Below are 24,152 nucleotides of genomic sequence, written 5' to 3'. Positions count from 1 at the left end.
ATGATGGGGGGTTACAAAATGGTGGGTGGTCACAAAAGTTAGAGAAATTAAAATTATCCCACAAACTGGAATAACTAGAAAGAATTATGCTCTCTACCTTTTTACTGTCTCACGGCTTACGTCCCTCGCTGGGACGACGGTAAGTCTACGGATTTACAATGCTAAAATCAAGGGTTCGATTCCCCTCAGTGGACTCAGCAGATAGCCTGATATGGCTTTGCTATAAGAAAAACACACACATACACACTCAGAACTTGCACAAACATGCATGACGTATTGTTTAGTTAACCAGGAAGTCAGGGAAATAAGAAATATAATATAGTTAATCATTAAAATATATATATGATAACCTTTATTCTGTTTAATCAACATGATAACCTTTATTCTGTTTAATCAACATGATATTTGGGGAAGTTCGTACCTCCTTATCTCTTTATCAGATAAACTGACAGGTATTGTTAAAGAAACCATCTAGTTATCATGCCTCTTTGTCTATGAAATAAAAAATTATAAAATCTTAACATAAACAAAAACTTGAAGGACATAAAATATCACAGAAATATGTTCATCTGCATTGCAATATAATGTTTGTTAGTAACAATAAACTACTCTGTACATTACCCTATAATGTTTGTTCATTTGTTAGTAACAATAAACTACTCAGTACATTACCTTATAATGTTTGTTCATTTGTTAGTAACAATAAACTACTCAGTACATTACCTTATAATGTTTGTTCATTTGTTAGTAACAATAAACTACTCAGTACATTACCTTATAATGTTTGTTCATTTGCGAATTCTTCAAGCTAAACTTTCGATCATCGATACTGGAGTATTTACCTTCAGCGCCACGATAGTAGTTACTCGTGTGAGAGGTGCCATGCCTACTGAGGTAATACAACTATTTTTTTTTGTTATACGTAACTACACCCATTACGAACAATTGTGAAAGAGTGTAGCAAGAATCCCTTATAAGAAAACACGCTGTTCTACGAAATGTTAAAACCACTTAACTTCAAATCAATGATATTTCTGTCAACGAACCACTACAGGAAGTAGTTAAGATTCGCCATTTCACTCTGATATTCAGTACTTCCCATTTCAGAACTTTATTCACAGCCACCACATGCTATAAAGTAATTACGTAGAAAGAGAGTTCTTGATAAAAAAAAACAACAACACGTAACTGAAATCTAGGCTGACTTTTAAGGCAAAATGTATTTGATACATTTTATTAATACTATATTTCACTGTATCTATGTATCACAGGATCATCACCACAGACGGAAAATCCGGGTAAGAAATCGAATGTTTAAATGAAACACAATCTATACCTGGTTTGACAACTTCATGATTTGACCGAATATTAGACAGCTGTGAAAGTTAGGTAACAATACTGAAAGTGAACTACGGTGAAACACTTGCGCACGTGCCAGAAAGAAATCAAGAGGAAACAATCCTGATTTATCGATAAATTGGAAACACTCTGGAGCTCAGATTAATTGTGTTGACCTTTTTTTCGATTTGTGTAAAGTTTTTGTTTGCAGAAAACTAGAGGTCGTTATTGAGTTGTTCTTGAAGACATGGTGTGATTTTAATAATAATAATAGTTTCAATTTGATATCCTTATGATGATAGAAACTACAAATTACTTAGGCGCCAGCGTCAACTAAAGGAACTAGAAATATTCGTTGGTGAATCTGTGTGGCGCTGTAGTTACTGTTATTATACATTATATAACCCTGTGGCTACTGTTACAATGTCACCTCGTTGTTATTGTTATACAATCTAATAGGTAATCCAATGGGTACTGTTAAACACCCTAATCTGTAATTTTGTGGTTACTGTTATACAGCCCAATGTGTAACCCTGTCTTTACTGTTATACCGTCCGATATGTAACGATCTGGTTACTGAAACTGTCCAGTCGAGTGAATAACCCACCAGACTTCCATCAAATCAACAAGGAAAACAGAAATATACTTTTCACGAACTTCCTGAAGACGGTAGCACATTAACAACAGAATCGTAGGCTAAAAAATGGTTAGAAATTAACACCTAATTATATAAAAAGTTACTAATTAATAATCACACCTAATACAAATAATTACATTGATTGGTGTCCTATGGCCACAATCTTATCGTAACGCATCTTATATTTAAATTTTTAACTGTCAATAAATATGTATATAGATCCCACTGTTTAACTCTGAATACATATGTATATACATAAATCATACTGTTTAACTCTTAATACATGTGTATATACATAAATCATACTGTTTAACTCTTAATACATGTGTATATATCTAAGTCATACTGTTTAACTTTGAATACATATATATATATATCTTAATCATACTGTTTAACTCTGAATACATATATATATATAAATCATACTGCTTAACTCACAATAAATATATTTATACCTCACTATTTAACTCCTGCATTTCTAGTTTTTACAAGTGTTGCAATGGTAAAATAATTGAAAGCGCATTAACTAACCTTTATTGTATTTATTGTCTAGGCCTAGTAGTGTATGTATGATGGACATTAATGGATTAAACGAAAAATGGTCAGAGACAATAATTACCAACCGGTACATTAAGGGAAGACACTGGAAAATTACGCGATTTACTTGAGCAATCGTTTACTCGAAGAAATACTTTGGTATTTGTTTTTGTATCTCAATAGTTTTTAACAGACTATTTATTTGTGACTTCAGGATTTCGTAGCTGCACAAGGACTAGTCGCTCATATTTACACCTAGCTTTGAAATGATAAATGAAATGAAAGACAGCTTCTCAATATAAACCATGGCAAGCTCTTACGCTACTATTGTTTGACGGAATAGTGGTGACAGCCATTTCCCCGTCGCACCATACATGCTCCTCCTTTCAGCCGTGGGGGTGTATAATGTTATGGTCAATCCCATTATTCGTTGGTAAAAGACTAGCCAAAGAGTTGGCGGTGGATGATGATGACTAGCTGCCATCCATCTAGTCTTACACTGCTAAATTCGGGACGACTAGCGCAAATAGCCCTTGTGTCGCTTTTGTAACTTACATGAAAGGAATCACATTAACAGTATATAAAACATTGTTAGATACACCTTAGAATACAACCAACAATATAAGAAAAGAAACAAAGTAACAGTTTGTCGGATACATAACTGAAGGATAAAATATTTTTATCACAATTTAAGAGAGTCACGTGGCAATATCTAATACCGTGATTAAGAGAGTCACGTGGCAATATCTAATACCGTGATTAAGAGAGTCACGTGGCAATACCTAATACCGTGATTAAAAGAGTCATGTGGCAATATCTAATACCGTGATTAAGAGAGTCACGTGGCAATATATAATACCGTGATTAAGAAAGTCACGTGGCAGTATCTAATACCGTGATTAAGAGAGTCACGTGGCAATATCTAATACCGTGATTAAGAGAGTCACGTGGCAATATCTAATACCGTGATTAAGAAAGTCACGTGGCAGTATCTAATACCGTGATTAAGAGAGTCACGTGGCAATATCTAATACCGTGATTAAGAGAGTCATGTGGCAATATCTAATACCGTGATTAAGAGAGTCACGTGGCAATATCTAATACTGTGATTAAGAGAATCACGTGGCAATATCTAATACCGTGATTAAGAGAGTCACGTAGCAATATTTAATACCGTTATTAAGAATGTTAGTTAGCAATAGCTAATACCGTGATTAAGAGAGTCACGTGCCAATATCTAATACCGTGATTAAGAAAGTCACGTGGCAGTATCTAATACCGTGATTAATAGCGTCATTTGAGAACCTTCACCTTTTCTCGTGTTAAAGTAAAACTCTTTATGAAGTTGATGTTAAATATTACTTACAATTAGGTTTAATGACACGAAAGTGAAAGATTAAGTAAGTAATGGACTTTAATGTGAGATGTGGTTTTGTTACTTACAATTCGATTTTAATGACTTGAAAGTGAAAGCTTAAGTGAGTGATGGACTTTAACGTGAGGTGTGGTTTTGTTACTTACAATTAGATATAATGACGCGAAAGTGAAAGCTTAAGTGAGTGATGGACTGTAATGTGAGGTATGGTTTTGTTACTTATAATAAGAAAATATGGCTTTAACATGCTTAAAGTATTGGTTAGATTTAGACTTTATTGTGAAATTATAGTTGTCGTTTGTTTAAATAATTTTGAATAACGGATAGCTGTAACCCACACGTGGTTGGAATTGTGTTACTTATTAAATTGTACATGGAATAATATTACAAAAAAAAAGAAACCTAAAAATAGCCGATATTTTTCCTCTAGAAACTTGTGCATGTGTATACATATATACATGTACGAATTGTGTATCTTGTACGGGTGGACAGCAGAACAACAAAACAGTTCCTAGGGTGAAAGCCAGAATACCTTTATGGTTAACGACAAAGGATACGGTAAGAAAGAATAACTGAAAGCTTCAGTGACGGTTGACTGAGAATTTAAACGCTATGATAGTTTTGGCATAGCGTCAAAGTCGTAGCTTATTGAATATAATTTGAGTTTCCATACTACAAAAGCACAGGAATAAGTAACAAGTAGACGGTTCAGGTACTCATGCTCCCCCCTCCTCCTTTTATACACTTCTTCTGCCAAGCGAAGGAGTGAAAGCAAATAAATGAACATCGTTTCTTTTATACTTCTACACACTAAACCTCTTGCTTTTTATACTGTAGTCCACGCTGTATTATTTCTTGTTATTGTACGGTGAGACTGAACTCACCGCATCCTGTCTTTAAATCCTACCGATTGGCGTGCTCTGAATTGTAAATGTAAGCCCGGGGATCGCTGGGTAAAAAGAGGTGTTTGAAGAAGCGATGAAATAGGACACTGGAGTACCGTTTGTTGAAGGAACAGCGCAAGTACCGACTACTAAACACAAAGCATCAAAACACAAAACTTACATTTAGGGGCCGGTTTGATATTTTGTTATAAATGATAAATTTCAAAAAACAATTTTTTTCGCTGACATTTCATTGGGTCTATTAATAGAAAACAATGAAAGTTGTAATGTAAGCGTTTACGCATTTCTTTTGAAATGTTGGAAATAGGAATAGCACGTAAAAATATAGATTATCATATTTACAAGACGGAAAACCCACATTAACACTTTATTTAAAATACCTTCTGACGTCTAATTAAAACTTCAAATCTTTCTTAAAGAACGTTTTCACCAAAACTTCACTGGGACTACTGAGACGGTCCCTTATTCTAACGCGTAACAAATCTTGCTTTTAAGGTTAAGGTTCACACGTATTTACTGCCACGTTTTGAATGCAAAACGATTATTTCTCTGAATCTTAGAAACGTCATCAACGTCATTTTTAAATCAGTTTATAGCACTTTTTGAATTGCTAAACGAGACACATTATGAAGGAACTTTCCTTGGTGTATCTTCATTAACACTCACAGAAAGAAAGAGCTCTCTTCCCGTTGTTTTTATCCAAATATTTCTCAAATAAATAATTTAGCAAATATTGTGTGGTTTATTTTGAATACAACTATGCGACTTTCATGGGATTAGGTTATCTCAATTTATTTCTTTTTTTACTAAATTAATTAAACCTAAAATAAAAAGTTCAACGTCTGTTTAATTAAATACTGAACTGAAACTCGAGTTTCATTCTTGATATATTTTTTTAATATAGCGGATAAACATTTGAAATGACTCCTACGTGATTTGCAATACATCTTTAGAAATGCAGTATTTTTAACCTCATAAGCAAGTAGAGAAAAAGTCGTTAAACAACACGACTAGTGACAGATAAACTCTGTCTGAAAGACACCATGCATGATTCATGGGTAAACAGCCAGACTTGTGGCTACCACAGTACAATCACAACCGTTTGTAATTTAAAACTTCTAACCAGAGAAGGGCAACCACATAAAAGCACCCAAAACTTAAACGAGTATTCTTAACCGAACATTTATAAAGCACGCACAATAGAAAAAAAACAGAACGTGTTGAACAGCATATCGCTGGTTCAAATCTTGGACCATTTGATGCGCTGACCAACGATCTAACAACTGACCATTAAGAAAACCGTATAACACTCTATAGTTTTAGTGAACGCACTTTTCCCCTTGATCTCACGAGGGACAAATCCTATTTAAGAAGTCAAAATAAGAACACTAAATGAAGGAAAAATAAGAACTTGACATGATACAAAAATCGTTTAATGGGAGGATTTGGCAAATTACTTCTCACGATCCGCCATCAGGCACCTTGTTTGTTGTTAAGCGTAAAGCTACACAAATAATGAACTATCAGTATTTACTCAACACTAGTATCCAAAATCTAGTTTTTAGTATTTTAAGCCTCATGACTTATTGCTGAACCACTGTGGACAGAGAAGGGCTTCGCTTCACAGAAACTCAGTCTGACAAAACCACACACGTAAAGAGGAGTTGAAGTCGTGTATTTGTTCTAGTGATCTAGTCTAAGTATCTAAATGTATTTATTTGCTCGATTCTAAATGTCTACATGTGTGTATTTGTTCTATTCTAAATATATATATGTTTGTGTATTTGTTCGATTCTAAATGTCTATACGGAGACGAACCATAATACATTTGATAGAATAAATAATACAAAAGTCTTTTCGCATAGACAGTAATACACGACTTTTTAAATAAAACTATATATGTCATGCTATACAATACAACCATATCATAAGAAAAACCTTTAGGCAGGGCCTTATAAAATATAGAAGTCATAGTTACACTATTGTATTCAACTACCGTATTTGTTTGATAAGACCATTTGATAATGCTAACTGATAGTGTAGAATAAATAACACTTATTCAGTACAATAAATAATAAAAAATAATGAAAGCTTAGTTTAAAACATTATAATTAAGACACTTTGATTATTAAATAAAATTCAGTGCGAGAACTGATCGAGTTTCTGAATAAAAGAAAAAAAAGGCTTAAATTTATGTGTTTCAGTCGACAGGGAAGATAAATTGCTGTCTTTTATTTCATTATCCCACGAACCTAATTTTCGTTAAATATGCTGGTATCGATGACTAACCACAAAAATTACAATAAGTACATATATAAAGTTTTAATTTTGGTTTCTGTTTCACTTTTTCCGATCCGGTGGAGTGAGTTATAAGCTACAAACGTATGCAAACGACTGTTATTATCGGTAGTTGAGAAAACAATCGCCAGGCTTTTCCCAACTCACGACCGTCCACTAATGAGCTTCAAGCCTACACAGAAAGAGTCATTAAATTGAATTGTGTGTCCGGTCCCTGAAACTAGGGAGTTTCGTCAGAGGTAATTCCCCCCCCCCCCATCGAGATGCCTTTATTATAAATAGCTTGCCATTAAGTGAAAAATGTTAGGTTTAAAAATTCTTTGAAAGGCACACCAACTGATTGAAATTTTCTCCAAAGACGAAAAAAACAACAAGAATATCTTATCATCATAAAAATCCTTTGAGTTCCAAATGACCTGGAACGATAAAAGTTTTATCATCTTTGGAAGCTAAATTTGTTACGTTTATGGGATCTTTTTTTTTTATTTCGATTATTTTGAGAATAGATTTATATCTCTATTTGTAGTAAGTTACTTTCTCTCGGGCAAATACTTAAAACTCGTACTTTTGTATATCTGGAGTGAAAGAGAAACAAATTGTGTTACCAAACATCTTAGGTATGAATATATATAAATTGCATCGTAAAATATACACAAAGAAAATCTATGTTCTTTGTTTCCAGGAACGTTTATACAAAGCGATTTGAGAAACGTCTATTCCGATCTTGACTTATACTTTCAGAGTAACCTTTACTACAGCACACCAGTGCGAGAATTAGTTAAATTCTATTTTCAGTAGTGACACAAAGATTCAGTTTATGATATTTTAACATAAAGAAAAAAAATTAAAATTCAAAGCAGGAAAGTGTCCGGCAAGACGCTTAGTGAAGACGAGTATTTTTTTGTAAAGTTATTTGCCAATGTTAAAATAATGCTTCCTTACATATCTTCTTTATATAAAAAAAGAACAACTAAATAAAACATAACCTAATTATATTAAAAAGAATTGGCGCTACAGAAACCCGTGATGGGCGCGGCACAAATAAACCCATCGTGAAACATTTTGCTTAACAACAACAAAATCAATCAAGAAAACGTGTTTTTAGTCCAGCCAACGTTTCAGTAATAAGGCTTCACCGGGACGAACGAGACAGGTAGGTGCTAAATGATTTTAGGCTTAATGTTAGGCCTAAAACTTTAAGTCTAAAGCACATTGGCTAAATAAAAACTGCTTTCTGCAGTAATAGGTCGTGTTTTATTATTATTTTGTGTTCAATAATTAAACTCTTCAGTTTATGTTACATGCTTTAAATTATCTTTACAATATCTAGGTTAGATTACCAACTGTACAACCAATCTACAAGTAAATAAATCAGGCATTTACTTTAACGAACAGGGAGAATTCCAACCACCTAAAAGTTACAGAACATGACAAAGTCCGGATATAATTATTTGCGGTAGAAGCGACAAGATTAACACTAAGTTCTTGGAGTTGGTTTCTTGTCACCAACTCACACCTGCAGAATTTAGTTCGATTCGCTGAAATATCCAAGCAATTAGAGTTACTCCCAGCACGTGTCAATCTCCTGCTTCAGTGATTCGCTCGCTCGGAAGCGCTTTAATCTCAGCAGTAATGTTTACGACCCCAACGCTGATCGGCACCTCACATTTACGAACTTAACGCTGTTGTAATTCGAATTTCTGTGGAGATCCAAAAATCTCCATTGGATAGTTATTTGCACAGACTTTCACATGGGATAGTCCCCTCATGCCATGAGGATTAATATTTCTCCAGACAAGAGCCATTAAGTTTAAATGAAAAGAAAGAGCCTGTTTCTTAGTCGCAGTTTTATATAGGTAGAGAACCCTGAAGTGATTGTTAGAAGTTGGGGGGGGGGAGAGATGATAAGAGGAACAGCCTAGAAAAACAAGGACAAGAACATATTATTGTATGGCCCGAAGGAACAATAATTAAGGCATGAAAACCGACGTAAAGGCTTTGTCTCAGCTTATATGAAGACCACTTACCGAAGTTAAAAACAGGCAATTATGGTTCTTACTGTCAAATGTGCTCTTCGATAGAAGTTTGCTTTGAAATCAGTTGTTTTCCTTTTCTTTTCATATTAATGGGGCTATCGTGTTTACGTTGTTTTCGTTATTCATTCTTGAAATAGTAATCAGAGGAACGCATCTAGCTTGTGTGTATCTCATAAAAGTGTATTTTTGCATCCAAAGAAACACAATTTCAGGATCCCTCTTGTGCTGCTCTCCAGTTGCTCAGCGGTATGTCTGCGGACTTACAACGCTAAAATCTGGGTTTCGATACCCGTGGTGGGCACAACACAGATAGCCCATTGTGTAGCTTTGTGCTAAATTGAAAACAACAACAACTAAACCCTCTTGTGCTACAGAAATGTCTTTCATACTGAACACAAAGAATGAATAATCTTCCAATATGGAGTGTGTATTTGTATTAACCTAGTCCAATATACGTTCACTAAAAACACCGAATTAATTTAAAATATGGCAATAATCACTAAGAACATGAAAATAAGCATTAAAACATGACATATTCACTAAAATATAACAATAATCAGCAAAAATATGACAATAATAACTGAAAAACGAAAGTAGTAATTAAAAATACAACAAACACGAAAAGCATAGCAATAATACTTAAAACACGATAGTAATAATTAAAAATACGACAATAATCGAGAAAAAACATAGCATTAATTACTGAAAACATGATGGTGATAATTAGAAACACGGCAATAATCATGAAAAGCATGGCAGTAATAATTAAAAACAAGACAGTAATAATTTAAAACACAACAATGTAAACGAAAAGCATGGTAGTGGTAATTAAAAACATGACAATAAAGGCGAAAAGCATGGTAGTAGCAATTAAAAACACGACAATAAACATGGAAACCATGGTATCAATAATTAAAAGCACGACAATACTCACGAAAAGCAAGGAGTATATTTTTCAAATGTGATATATTAATGCAAAATCATTATCAAATATGACAGTAACTTATTAAACACAATATTGTTTGTAATTTTATGAGTATAATATAAAGTATCATAAGATGAACTCCTCTTTAAGTTTTCGCAAATAGACGCGAGCTCATATTGCTCTAATTGATTTTCAAATTAAGTTTAGATATTTTATTAGTTCATAAAAGGTAAGTTAGCAAAGAAAGTATGAAAATGGTTTCTTTTCGAAGCTCAAGATTGAAATCTGAAGAAACCGAATCTTCTCTTTTCATCACGTAGTTATTACCAAGAGTAAACTAAGATCCGTAAAAAACAAACTATTGAAATATTTAAATTTGACATCAAGTTAGTGTCAGTCAGGTATTATTATATTTCAAAGTAACCTTTTGCTCAATAATTCCTCTTTCTCGAAGAGCTAATCTCATAAAAATCAAACGTGCTCATGTTCCTTTCTTTGTTCACTAATAGTTTTATTTTGACGGAGAAACTTTAATATTTTATCGCCTCCAGGGTGCTCTCACTGTATGGCACAACAGTTTTCTATTTCTAATGCATATTAAGTCACGTATATCTAGTGTCTTGTTTGAGTTGTTTAGAAAGATGGCGTATGCAAATAAATACATTTAACTCTATGTGATTTATGTAATAGTTTACGTACCTTTGTTATGCTTTTATTGAAACCTTTGATTTTCTTCTTAATGCTATTCAACATTTACGATGATGAATGCGCATACGTAAAGATGTAAAAAGTCGTGAATGTTTAGTTCACGCCTTTGATAATTATTTATGACTACACATTATTTATGAAGCGCAATTATTTATAATATTAATAATAAATGCATTACAATCTTCTGCTCATTTAATAGTAAACATGTCTAAATGCGAATTGCATGTACTACACGTAGACACTTTTTCATTTATGTATAAGCAGTGTGTGTCCATGTTGTAAAAAGACAGCATGGAGTGTCGGTCGTTTCGTTTGTTTCTTTATTTCTTTTTTTTTTTCGATTTAGTAAAAGGTTACGAATAGTCTAGAGAAAGAAAAGTGACATTTTCAATACACAGTGATACTTATTTCCTGGGGCCCGGCATGGTCAAGTGAGTTAAGGTGTTCGACTCGTAATCCCAGGGTCGCGGGTTCGAATCCCGATCGCACTAAACATGCTCGCCCTTTCAGCTGTGGGGGCGTCATAATTCGTCACGATTCGTCACTATTCGTTGTTAAAAGAGTAGCCCAAGAGTTGGCGGTGGGTGGTGATGACTAGCTGTCTTTGCGAGAAATTTAAATACAAACAAACAGATATATGGGTGGGAACTGTTCTACGTGTTTTGTTGGTACAGTATAGACATTTCATAGGTTGTACCATCAGTATTTGCTCTGCACATTTGCAATTAATATGCTGATGGAACTTCATAAAAGCACGGTTTATTGAACCGTTAATAGGAAGGTATTAGGCGAAACTATATCAAATGGTCACTTCAGCGTCATGGAGTTGTACGAAAAATGTTAAATGTGGATTACTTTCTGGCCAGATGATGCAGTTGCGCGTGCTGAGATTTCCAGAAAGGGTGAAGTGTGTGCTTCACCAGCCTATACGAAATTGACTATCAACTTCCATCCTTGCCAAAAACTGTAACACAAAATCAAAAAGTCGAGTTAAACCCGTTGTTTTCAGTATCAAAAGAACTTTACAAACAACTGAAACTGACAAAGCAAGAGAGCAGACAACATAACGAGCACTGCTTTTCCTACGTGCACTAATGTTGGCTTTTTCTCTTGTGGCATGGCTGACTTCAATGACTGTTTCGACAGGTGTCAGTAGTCTGTCTGTATATAATTCGTCACAAGCGCCACCTGTCCCCTTTCTCATGTTTTTGGTGTTTTTCTTTTTATGAAATGATGTACAGTAAGACAAGGCCTTCTACGGTTGTCAAGCACTCTGTATTTCCTCAAAGCTGCCTCAGTATTCTATCCTTTGATGTTATAACGTTTCGCTAGTTTTTCCTTTTTGCACACTTTGACATTTTTCATGTTACATAGACTGATGAAAATAAAAACAAATCATTTTTGAGAAGGGTATATATATACAATCCTCTCCTACGATACATATTTTTTTTACATTCAGATCGTGATGATGCATTCAGATTAGGGATTTAGAATTTCCAAGACAGGAGTATCCCTTTTACTTAATGACACTGAAAAATAAAGGAATGTGAATCAACTTAGGGTCCCAAGACCATCCAGAAAGAGACCTGCAATTTGCCATACTCTATCTGTGGTAAACAAGCCTTGTAACAGGCGTAAAGGCATAAATAAACTTAGTGTATAAGTAGTAATAATGGAATTGAAATATAATATAAAGAAATTTAGTATACAAAAGTACTTTTATTGGAGTTAAATATATCATAAATCATTCATGTCTTCTAGGCAACTATACACAACATAACCAAAAAAGGATTTCTGAAAAAGCATCACACGTCACGTGTAAAAAAGATTCTTTCACGACATATTCTTTAACTCTACCGTATTTCAAAGCAGCTAATAGTAAAAAGGGTATTTGTAGTATTTCACTCGAAGACATACCGAACAAGTCGTCTGTGGGTTTATGCATGATCAATTTATTAAAACCAATGTTGAAAAACTTTGTTTTTCTACAAAAGATGGATTATGGAAAGCACGCATGGAAAAGTGGTTTGTATTTTACATGAATCTTTATGATAGCAATGAAAATCACGCTGCAAGTCTATTTTCAAGATGCACAGCATGTAGCGACATGGACTGTAATGACGAGGTGAGGCTCTAAAATCGTTTTAACAGTAGTATTCAGTCTCTATAATAAATCTGGTCTTAAAGTTACTGAAATAATTTAATAAATTTGAAATAAAATTTGACAAACAGAAAGATAAAAACTACTGCGGTTTTGAAAACAAAGAGATATAGATGGACGAAAAACAAAAGAAAAACGACTGAGTGTATAAATACTATTCCCTTTAATATCACTGAAATCAGGCTTTAGACATGAATATTCCTGACACAGAACTAACCCGCTCACACACATTTACTATTTCGCCACTAACAGTATCGAACAACCAATTCTTATGAGTTAAATTGTGTTGCTGGAAAGATAATACAGCATATACTCGGATTAAAACATTTTGTAAAGAAAATTGACGTAAAAGTAAAATACTCGGATTAAAACATTTTGTAAAGAAAATTGACGTAAAAGTAAAATACTCGGATATTTTTAAAAAACGTAAAGAAAACTGATGTAAAAGTGACAACACTCGGATATTTTTAAAAAACGTAAAGAAAACTGACGTTAAAGTAACAATACTCGAATTAAAACATTTTGTAAAGAAAACTGACGTAAAAGTAACAATACTCGGATTAAAATATTTTGTAAAGAAAATTGACGTAAAAGTGACAACACTCGGATATTTTTAAAAAACGTAAAGAAAACTGACGTTAAAGTAACAATACTCGAATTAAAATATTTTGTTAACTACCTGCATTTCCTTCAATCTATCACTGCTAAATTAGTTCTCGAATAGTTTTACACGAAATTCAAAACAAATTCCAGTTTTATCATTAACCGACATCGTTGAATAAAGCCTGGTTAAATGGAAAAGCTTAATAACAATTGACTCGCGAAAGTCTATAACACAGGAATTTTTAATTTTTTAGTGTAAACTCGTTTTGTAACCCTTATGTGTATTGAAATAAATAACAAACAGTTCCGTAAATTTTCTAGCACAAAAGAGAGTTAAAGTTTGTTTGTTTCTACACGAGGGCTACCTGCGCTAGCCGTCCCTAATTTAGCAGTGTAACACTACAGGTAAGGCAGCTAGTCATCACCACCCACCGCCAACCCTTGGGCTACTTTTTTACCAACGAATAGTGGGATTAATCGTTACATTATAACGCCCCGCGGTTGAAAGGGCAAGCATGTTTGGTGCTAGTGGGATTCGAACTTGCGACCCTCAGATTACGAGTTGAATGCCTTAACCCACCTGGCCATGCCGGGCATAAGGAAATTAAAGTTTTAAAAGTTAACTACACTAAAGGTTTTGAATTTTCCAGAAAGCTTCTTTAGGTTACTCTTAATTAGTTTTAACAACATTGTAATAAATAAAATCTTATCTCGAATTTTTTTTCTAAGATACATGAATAAAGAAGGAAAATGTCAATAAAATTTATATTTTAAGACGTTCAGGGTTTAGCCAACCTGCATAAGGAAAAAATCAACATATATGTCTAAAGTTGGCAAGAGTAATGAAACCCTAAGGGTAACTAAGAGATTGAGAGAAGTACTGTGAACGAGACTATAGGATTATGGAAGATTATTTCCACCCTCTGCATTGGAACAGCACAACAATTTTCTTTTATGAGCGCCCAGTGTGATTTTATGACCATATAACATATAAAAATGCAGTTTTTTAAAACAAGGAATAACAGTTGAATCAGTTCGCTCGCCTTTCTAGGGCTGACTGTAACGACCGCTACTTTAGGCTTAAGGGCATTCTTCGCGTGCTTCGTGAATAAACTGACAGGCAAGAAGAAACAAGGTTAATCCAGCTATCGTGGATGGAGCATTAAGCCTAAATTTAAATTCGTCTGAAATTCTTTCTTCAAGATTACCGAAACAGGTTTTTGCAGGCCTACACAATGAATGCACACTTTACAAAATACACGTTTTAGGCTTCTACACATGCAAGGTTAATGTAAATTTTGGTCATGCAACTCAAGAAATGCACTTAAACTGGTTCACTGCTGATAAAGACAACTCGGATCTTCTGTTTCCTTTTCGCGATAAAATAACATAAGCACACGCCCTCACCAGCTGAAGGTTAGTGAAAAGAACAACAACAGCTGTATAGACAGTTGAAATAAATCAATGCTATTTCCAGTGTTGTGTTCATTAAGAATTGACCAGTTGTATTAAACTAACCCAATAAATCAACATATGGACTAAATTAACCCAATATTTAATACTGTGTAATACAAGTAGGGAATCAACAGCTGAGTTAAACCAATGTTTACTGTCATCTAATACAATGAAAGAATCAACAACTGGATTAAATTAATCTAATATTTAATATCATGTGACAGGATGATAAAAATAACAGCTGGGTTAAGTTAAACCATTTCTTATTGTTTCGTAAAAAAATGACTGTTTTGTTTTGTAACATTAGTCAAAAACTCAGACGAAGTAGTAAATAAAGAGTTGAAGGAGAGAGTAATATTGACTGTAGGTAACTATTACCTATAATAGTTATGATAGGTAAGAAAATAATAGTTATGATAGGTAATAAGATAATATTGATTGTAGGTAACTAAATAATAGTTATGACAGGTTATAAAATAATATTGACTGTAGGTTTGTTTTGGAATTTCGCACAAAGCTGCACGAGGGCTATCTGTGCTAGCCGTCCCTAATTTAGCAGTGTAAGACTAGAGGGAAGACAACTAGTCATCACCACCCATCGCCAACTCTTGGGCTACTCTTTTACCAACGAATAGTGGGATTGACTGTCACATTATAACGCCTCCACGGCTGGGAGGGCGAGCATGTTTGGCGCGACGCGGATGCGCACCCGCGCCCCTCAGATTACGAGTCGCACGCACGCCTTAACACGCTTGGCCATGCCGGGCCTTTGACTGTAGGTAACTAAATAATAGTTATGATAAGTAATAAAATAATATTGATTGTAGGTAACTAAATTATGATAGATAATAAAGTGATATTGACTGTCGGTACTAAAGTAATATTGACCATAGGTAAGAAAGTAGTATTGATGATAGATAATAAAGTAATATTGAGTTTAGGTAACTAAATAATAGTTGTGTTAGGTAATAAAGTAATATTGACTGTAGATACAAAGTAATATTAATTATAAGTAGTAATGTAATATTGACCATAAGTAATAAAGTTATATTGGTGATAAGTAATAAAGTTATACTGGCTTCAGATAACAAAGTGATATAGACTGTAGGTAATAAAGTAATATTCACTATAGGCAACAAATTAATATTGACTGAAGGCAAAAAATGTAGTATTGACTGCAGGTAACAAGGTGACATTGGTCATAGACGATAAAGTATTATTGACAATAGTTGACGAAGTCATATTAAGAAAGTTATAATACTCTGTCTACCAACTAGAACAATGAAGACGACCGGGTGTGAAAATGCAGTTGACTCGATAGAGGCCTCCCAGTAGCACAGCGGTATGTCTGTGGACTTACACACTGAAAACCAGGTTTCGATACCCGTGGTGGGCAGAGTACAGATAGCCCATTGTGTAGTTTTGTGCTTAATTCTAAAAAAACAAACTAAAGAAAGAAATTGAAATTGAAGCATAATCCAAATTAACTATCTAAACTAGTCAACTTGACTACGTCTTTCTTTAGTTTTCTTTTTTCTTTTACGTTCAACCACAGAAATCAAGCTAGAGTTAAACTGCAAAAATTAATTATCACTTAAAAGCAGGGGAAACATATTACAGTTATAAAATAGAAAAATTGTGAAACAACCTTCCGAGTCATACTATCATGGCCAGTTGAGGTCATTTCTTGTACTGATAGTATATGCAGTATTAAATTAGTACTATCTTTTAAACTAACCAAACATAATACCAAACGAATACATCCAACGTCCATCATTAAAATGTTAATAATTTAGTATTTACGCAAACTGATAATTATTCATTTATTTGATCTCACAATTTCAGAAAAACCATTAAATCGTAATGCTATCTAAAATGACGTTTGAAGGTGGAGATCGATTTAAAGCAATTCATCGTTTAATGAGAAAAATGGATTTACTTTTGTGTTCATGTGTAAAGACGGGGTGTAATGACTTAAGGGTGCTCTCCAAGGTGAAGTACCACATACACATCAGTAAAGTAGTTAAGTTTTCTATAAACACTCTTTAATAGAGACGGGTTTGAACTCGATCGGTATGCCCGGTATGTCCAGGTGGTTAGGGCTCTTGACTCGCAATCTGAGGGTCGCGGGTTCGAATCCCCATCCAACCAAACACGCTATCCCTTTCAGCCGTGGGAACTTTATAATGTGAAAGTCAATTTCATCATTCATTGGTAAAAGAGTATCCCAAGAGTTAGTGGTGATGACTAGTTGCCTTCCCTCTCTTCTTTCACTGCTATATTAGGGACGGTTACCTGCAATTAGCCCTCGTGTAACTTTGCGCGAAAATTCAAACCAAACTGTACCGTGGAATGTGAGTACGTTCGATGGTCAAGTTCTACTATTAAATGAAAATAGCATATAGTTGGTGGTGAATACTAATGACTAGTAAATTAACACAAAATCATGTACAGCTCTGCATGGATAAGCCTTGTGTAACTTTGCGCGAAATTTCATTCGTAGTAAATTTCGATCATTTGATAGTAAAGAAGTGTTACAGTTAGACTTATGACTGAAAGCTTGTAAAAGAGCTTTCTCACGTAAAACATTAAATAATTTGTTGTTATTTGAAGTTAAGCACAATGGGCTATATGTGTTCCGCCAACCACAGGTATAGAAACCCAGATTCTAGTGTTGTAATTATGTAGACAAACCGCTGTGCCACTGGGAGGCAACAATAAAGAATGAAACTCTTTTAACCAGCTAGTATTTAGGCTAATTTCATAGTGTTCACATTTTCCCTATTAAATGCTAAAAAGGTTTTTGGTTTTTTTTCCCTTTTCTCATTTTCATCTTTCGAAGCTCTACTCAAATAAGTGGTTAAGTCTAACAACGCAAAATGCATATTTTTTATGTTCATTGGCCTTGAGATTTTGGCCAGCAGTGTATTATAAAGACAACAAAAAAAGAAATAGACAAACCCTGGTAGAGAAAGTATTAAAAAACTAAAATGAAACAAATGTTAGAGACAAACAAAATCAACAGACAAGTGGAAATAAAAATAGTAGAGAAAGCATTATGTATGTAATACAAAGGATTAAGAAGTCAAAGGTTAATTAGTAGTTTCTCGCAGCCCCAGGTTTAAGGAATTTTAGCTGGACAATTTGTATATCAAGCGCTTGTCAACAACACGAGTCATTAGTCAGTGCACATACAGAGTCAGCAATGTGAATTTAGTGGGCACACAGCACAACGAAGATATCAACAAGTTGTTAAAATATGGACTTGAAATATTTCAAACTTAGATATTTACTTCAGCGAACAATCTTATCAAATTCTACGTTTTACTTTCTTTAGTACACGTCGCAGGTCTTTATAACGTTTTTGGTTTCATTTCAAGAAAGCCGGAATCATATTTCCCGATGCAATGTCGTTAATAAAACATCAAGAAGCTATGACGAATTTTTTTTATTATTTGAAATCACAGCCAATGCTGAACGTGTAGTGATAAAGTAAGTATTCCTCAAAGTTGCCCGTTTACCAACCATTTATTGCCTCGAAGAAGTTTGGAGTTACGTCATAAAAATGACAGCTCAAACAAGTAAGCACAGCGAAACACATTCGTGATGATGAGAAACCCACTTGAAACAAAAATGTATCTGAGGACGGCTGGTATGGGTATTAACACGTTTACTAATAATGCAGAGAACAACGTTTCGACCTGAGATACAGCGAAGCACAGTTTAGTCTGGCAAAGTCTAATTGATATTAAATTGTCTGTTTGGAAGCTCTGTGAATCGTATCTTACTGATCCATCGTCTTTTACCCAGCAGACTCATAAATTATCACACATTTAATAAGAGCCACATTGTAAAATAGTCAAAACGTGCTTCGTTGGAATGGAAATGAATCGGTGTTTAAACATTCACTCATTTCATGAAATTCCTGGATTTCGACTGACAATTCCTTTGTCTTCCGCCTAACTCACTTCTCTGTCATTAGTAACCAAACGACGTGGATGTTTCTTAGTAAAGGCTTTTTTAGTATGAAGAATGATTAAAAAGCGTGTGTACCCTTGGCAACAATCTCTCAACATTCAGAATAGAAAATAACTTGCGCATCTCTTGACAACGGTTTTTCATCCTTCGGAATGGGAAATATCGTAAGTGTACCTTGACAACGGTTGTGAGAATAACATGCTCTATTTGTGGAAACCTATAGAAGATGGGTTGTTGTACATATATGTACAAACATACCAGCTGTTAGCAAAAATTATAATCATAATAGGTCGGATTTTGCATACGTGTTAGGGTGTCCAGTTTATGAATTGGATGGGTCCACGGTTCGTTTCACGTTTAGAGGAAAACACATAAACGCTGCAGTCCTTTGGGACGTGAGTATGTTATAAAACGACTGAATCTTACCTAGGCCGTATTGTGAGACTTATTATTATGTCGCTTTGATTCAGCAATAGTGGGCATCGCTTGTTTTGTACAGATGTATGTAGCCAATAACCTCAAAAATCTTGTGTTAAAACTTATCTGGTTTGTTTTGAATTTCGCACAAAGCTACTCGATGGCTATCTGCGCTAGCCGTTCCTAATTTAGCAGTGTAAAATTAGAGGTAAGCCAGGTAGTCATCACTACCCACCGCCAACTTTTGGGCTACTCTTTTACCAACGAATAGTGGGATTGACCGTGACATTATAATGACCCCAAGGCTGAAAGGGCGAGCATGTTTAGTGTGACGGGGATTCAAACCCGCGACCCTCAGATTACGAGTCGAGTACCTTAACCACCTGGCCATTCCGGGCCTAAAACTTACCTTAAAATATTCTGAAGTTTATTGTTCCGAAACATTTAAACTAAGACAGCAGATATTTCGAAACAAACTCTCTAAAGACTTTCTTGACTATAATATCGATAATAACTACACAGTATGGCCCGAAATAATAGAAATATTTCACAGAAAAACTACTGAAATGATAAATGAAATAATAACTACTTATGCATGATTTTTAAGGGTACACATGTTGAAAAATAATATCAGAAATCCTTCATTTTAAACTTTGAATTGTACATACAGTTGCCTAGAAAGTCCAGAATACTTGTATTCTCTTCAGCCACTATGAAACACGTAATGTGCAATATACAGCCATATATTCAGATAAAACTTACGTAACAATCGACTCGTAATTGGAGGGCCGCGGGTTCATATCCCTATCACATCAAACACGCTCGCCTTTTCAGTCGTAGGAGTGTTAATATGTGACGGTCAATCCCACTATTCGTTGGTAAAAGAGTAGCCCAAGAGTTGTCGGTGGGTGGTGATGACTAGCTGCCTTCCCTCTAGTCTTACACTGCTACATTAGGGACAGCTAGCACAGATAGCCCTCGAGTAGCTTTGTGCAAAATTCCAAAACAAACAAACAAACAAACCCTCGGGTAGCTTTGCGCGAAATTCAAAACAAACAAACCTTAACGTGTCAGTCATCGACAATATCTATTGTTTTTTTATAGCAGCGAATATTTTTCGCTTTAACTACATTAAAAATAACTCAAAATATTTCTAAACGCATAACAGGACCAAGTTGTGATGTTTTCTATTAACTTATTTAAACAAATATTTATAACAACATGTTTACCTCAGTGGTCTGTTTGTTGTTAAGTGTAAGGCTACACAATGGGCTATCTGTGCTGCGCCTACCACAGGTGTCGAAACCCGGTTGTATGTATCATCCGTGATGAATTTGAATTATAAAACAACAAAGAAACTACATGTAATGAAAGTAAGTTTAACCTGCCAATATTCACAAAATATCCAGTACTAGAAATAGCTTGCATTACTGAATACGTCATCTAATATGTGTATATATTATATACATAAATACCAGGACATCTTAGTTCTGATCAATACATTAAAGAAGTGTTGTTGGAATGATTTATCAGTGCACTTGTTATTTAGGTGGCCTAATATTTGATTAACTAGTCAGTACACTGGAAGTTAAAACATAAAAATTAAATAAATTTTGAACAGACAATGAAGTCATGCGATACTCAATTTTGTAGAGACGTAAAAGGAATGTCACTTCATGGACACAACTAGCTGGAAAAACAACTGCTGCGTTGCTTTAAGTATTCCAGAATGTTACGTTTGGTTGATAGGAAAATAAAGTCCTTGTTAGAGACAAGTTCCACTTAGGAGCCGGATTGAAAAACAAGATCCTCATTAGCTGGTATTGTTGTTGTATTATAATATTTAAAGCACACTTACATTATAAGAATGATGTAACTTATTTTCAATGTGTCTTTATTCTTGGATGTCTACCTATCCCAGCTAAATAGATGGTTATTTATACCATGTGGACCGTTGTCACAGGCTAGAGGGTGTAGACCGCGATCACAGGGTAAGCGGTGTGGACCATTGTTGCAGACCAGAGGATGTGGATTGTTGTCATAGGGTAGAGAGTGTGGACAGTGGTCATCGTCTAGAGGGCGGAAGTGCAAAAACTATCTGTATAAAGTATCAGTAGAATGAAAGAAAAGTTATAGGGAGTAAGAAAACATTATTATACTGTTAATGACTAAAACTATGGCAAATACGCTTTTTGTTGTATTCCGACTATTTGTTCTTTTTGTTTTTCTGTAAATATAAATTAATGATAGATGAGAAGTCAAATCTTCCATATAAAACAGGTTGTGTAAAAATTCAGTGTGTTTCACTGAGGCTCCCAGTGGTTCAGTGGTAAGTCTGAAGAAGTACAACACCGAAAATTGGGTTTCGATACCTGTGATAGTTCCACGGGTAGCTTCTTATGTAGCTTTACGTTTAACAACGAACAATCCACTAAGGTAAACACATGCTGTATGAATATTTGTTTAAATAAGTTAATAGAAAGTATCACGACTTCGTCCTTTTGTACGTTTAGAAATATTTTCAGTTATACTGGTTGTAGTTAAAACGAAAAATATTAATTACCATAACAAACAATAGATATTTCCAATGACTGACACATTGAGGCGACACGGTAATGTTTTTTCGGTAACTTTCACCAGAATAGTTTGTTTGTTTTGAATTTCACGCAAAACTACACGAGGGCTATCTGCGCTTCCTGTCCCTAATTTAACAGTGTAAGACTAGAGGGAAGGCAGCTAGTCATCAACCAACTCATGGACTACTCTTTTACAAACGAATAACGGGATACACCGTCACATTATAACGCACCAACAGCTGAAAGGGCGAACATGTTTCGTGCGACCGGGATTAGAACCCGCGACCCTCAGATTACAAATCGAACGCCTTAACGCACCTGGCCATGCCGAGCCACTCAGAATAGAGATATGGCTGTAGATTGCACGTTACTTGCTTCACAGCGGCTGAGAATAAATAATACAAGAATTCTAGATCTTCTAAGCAACTCTATGTGTAATTCAAAGATTAAAATAAAGGAATTTTGAGGATTATTTTTCGACACGTTTTCTACTAAAAAGTCATATACGAGTGGTTATTATTGTATTTACCATTTCATTTGTGTTGTTTTTCTTTTAAATATTTCTATTATTATGAGCCATAGTTTGGGTAGATATTGTTAATATTATAGCCAAAATATCTTTAGCACGTTTATGTCGAAGTTATATGTGTTTGTTTTCTTATAGCAAAGTTACATCGGGCTATCTGCTGAGTCCACCAAGGAAAATCGAACCCTTGATTTTAGTCTTGTAACTCTGTAGACGTACCACTGTACCAGGGAGACATATAAATATGTATAAATTAAATTATTTCCCTTTTACTGGAACGAAAATCGTTTATTAACGCACATTTCAGTTGATTAAACAAAAGTGAGCTTTGAAATAGCTTACTTTCCCTTCAGTCTACGTCCCCCAGTGGCACAGCGCTATGTCTTAGAACTCAAACCGAAGTTTCGATACCCGTGGTGGGTAAAGCACAGATAACCCATTGAGTAGCTTTGTGATTAATTCCAAACAAACTTCAATCTATATGCTCAAAATCAGAGACAGTTAAGTGCGGACAGCTCTCCTTTGTGTTTTTGCGCGAAATTTAAAAAGAAAAATTGAATAGATTCAAAACCATTTAAAGATGTGAATTAACCCTTTCCTAACCAGTTTAAAACTTATACAAGAATTAGAGCCCAGTGCTTATTGAATAAACGAAGAGTCATAACATATCAGAGAAGTCACATCGTCACGACTACAGTTTACCACCATCTTAATTATTTTAATGTCTTGTTTCTCGTTATTATTGTAGTATTTATTCACGAGCCAGCCAAGAAACCTTTCTGTTCATCACGATAATACAAAAGTTGGCAACCTGCCAGAATGGTGTTTGTTGTTGTTTTTGGTGAGATGGAGGAAGGGGGGGGGTCTATTTCAGGTAACTAATCGTAAATTTCTGTAATTATCACAACCATCAACAACAAAAAGGCTCATAAAACGGCCTTCTTTTGTGCGGTAAGAAATATACTCACGTAGAGCTTACTCTTATAATTTCAATAACATTTTATTTCATTATACCATTAGTTAAAGGCCCGGCATGGCCAGATGGGTTAAGGTGTTTGATTCGTAATCTGGGGGTCGCGGGTTCGAATCCCGGTCGCACGAAACATGCTCGCCTTTTCAGCCGTGGGGGCGTTAAAATGTGACGGTCAATCCCACTATTCGTTGCTAAAAGAGTAGCCCAAGAGTTGGCCGTGGGTGGTGATGACTAGCTGCCTTTCCTCTTATCTTACACTGCTAAATTAGGGACGGCGAGCGCAGATAGCCCTCAAGTAGCTTTGGGCGAAGTTCAAAACAAACCAACCATTATTTAAAACATCGCACACAGGAAACGTACTTTGTTGCTGATAATTACTGTTAGACTGGTCGACAAAACTATTATTTCTCTCTCTCTTTATATTATATATATGTATGTATCTATTTATCTATACGCATTATTGTTTACCTGTTGTTCTATTTGTTTGTGTTCCCTAACCTGCCCTACATTTTGTTCTGTAATATGTCATCTTTTCCTACATTTTTAAACAATAAGTTTCGTCATCATGAGCGCTTCTGGTGATTAACGCACTCGATTCGTAGACTCAAGGTCGTAAGTTTGAATACCATAATCGAACACGATTGGTCTTTCGGATATGGAGCGTTATAAAGTTACGATCAATCCCACTATTCATAAGAAAAATA

General features: G+C 34.8%; 1 protein-coding gene across 1 annotated transcript in view; it reads right to left on the bottom strand.

The window, feature by feature from the left end:
• Positions 1-907, bottom strand: part of LOC143257069 (latrophilin Cirl-like) — a 105,363-nt gene extending 104,456 nt beyond the window's left edge. Inside the window, exon 1 of the mRNA XM_076515213.1 lies at positions 775-907. The gene's annotated coding sequence lies outside the window, so the exon portion shown is untranslated. The remainder of the gene's footprint in view (positions 1-774) is intronic.
• Positions 908-24,152: the final 23,245 nt, after the last annotated feature.

The sequence above is a fragment of the Tachypleus tridentatus genome, chromosome 7 (assembly GCF_004210375.1).
Source record: "Tachypleus tridentatus isolate NWPU-2018 chromosome 7, ASM421037v1, whole genome shotgun sequence".
NCBI lineage: Eukaryota > Metazoa > Arthropoda > Merostomata > Xiphosura > Limulidae > Tachypleus > Tachypleus tridentatus.
The sequence above is the reverse complement of the archived record's forward strand: the minus strand, read 5'-3'. Positions and strand labels throughout refer to the sequence as shown.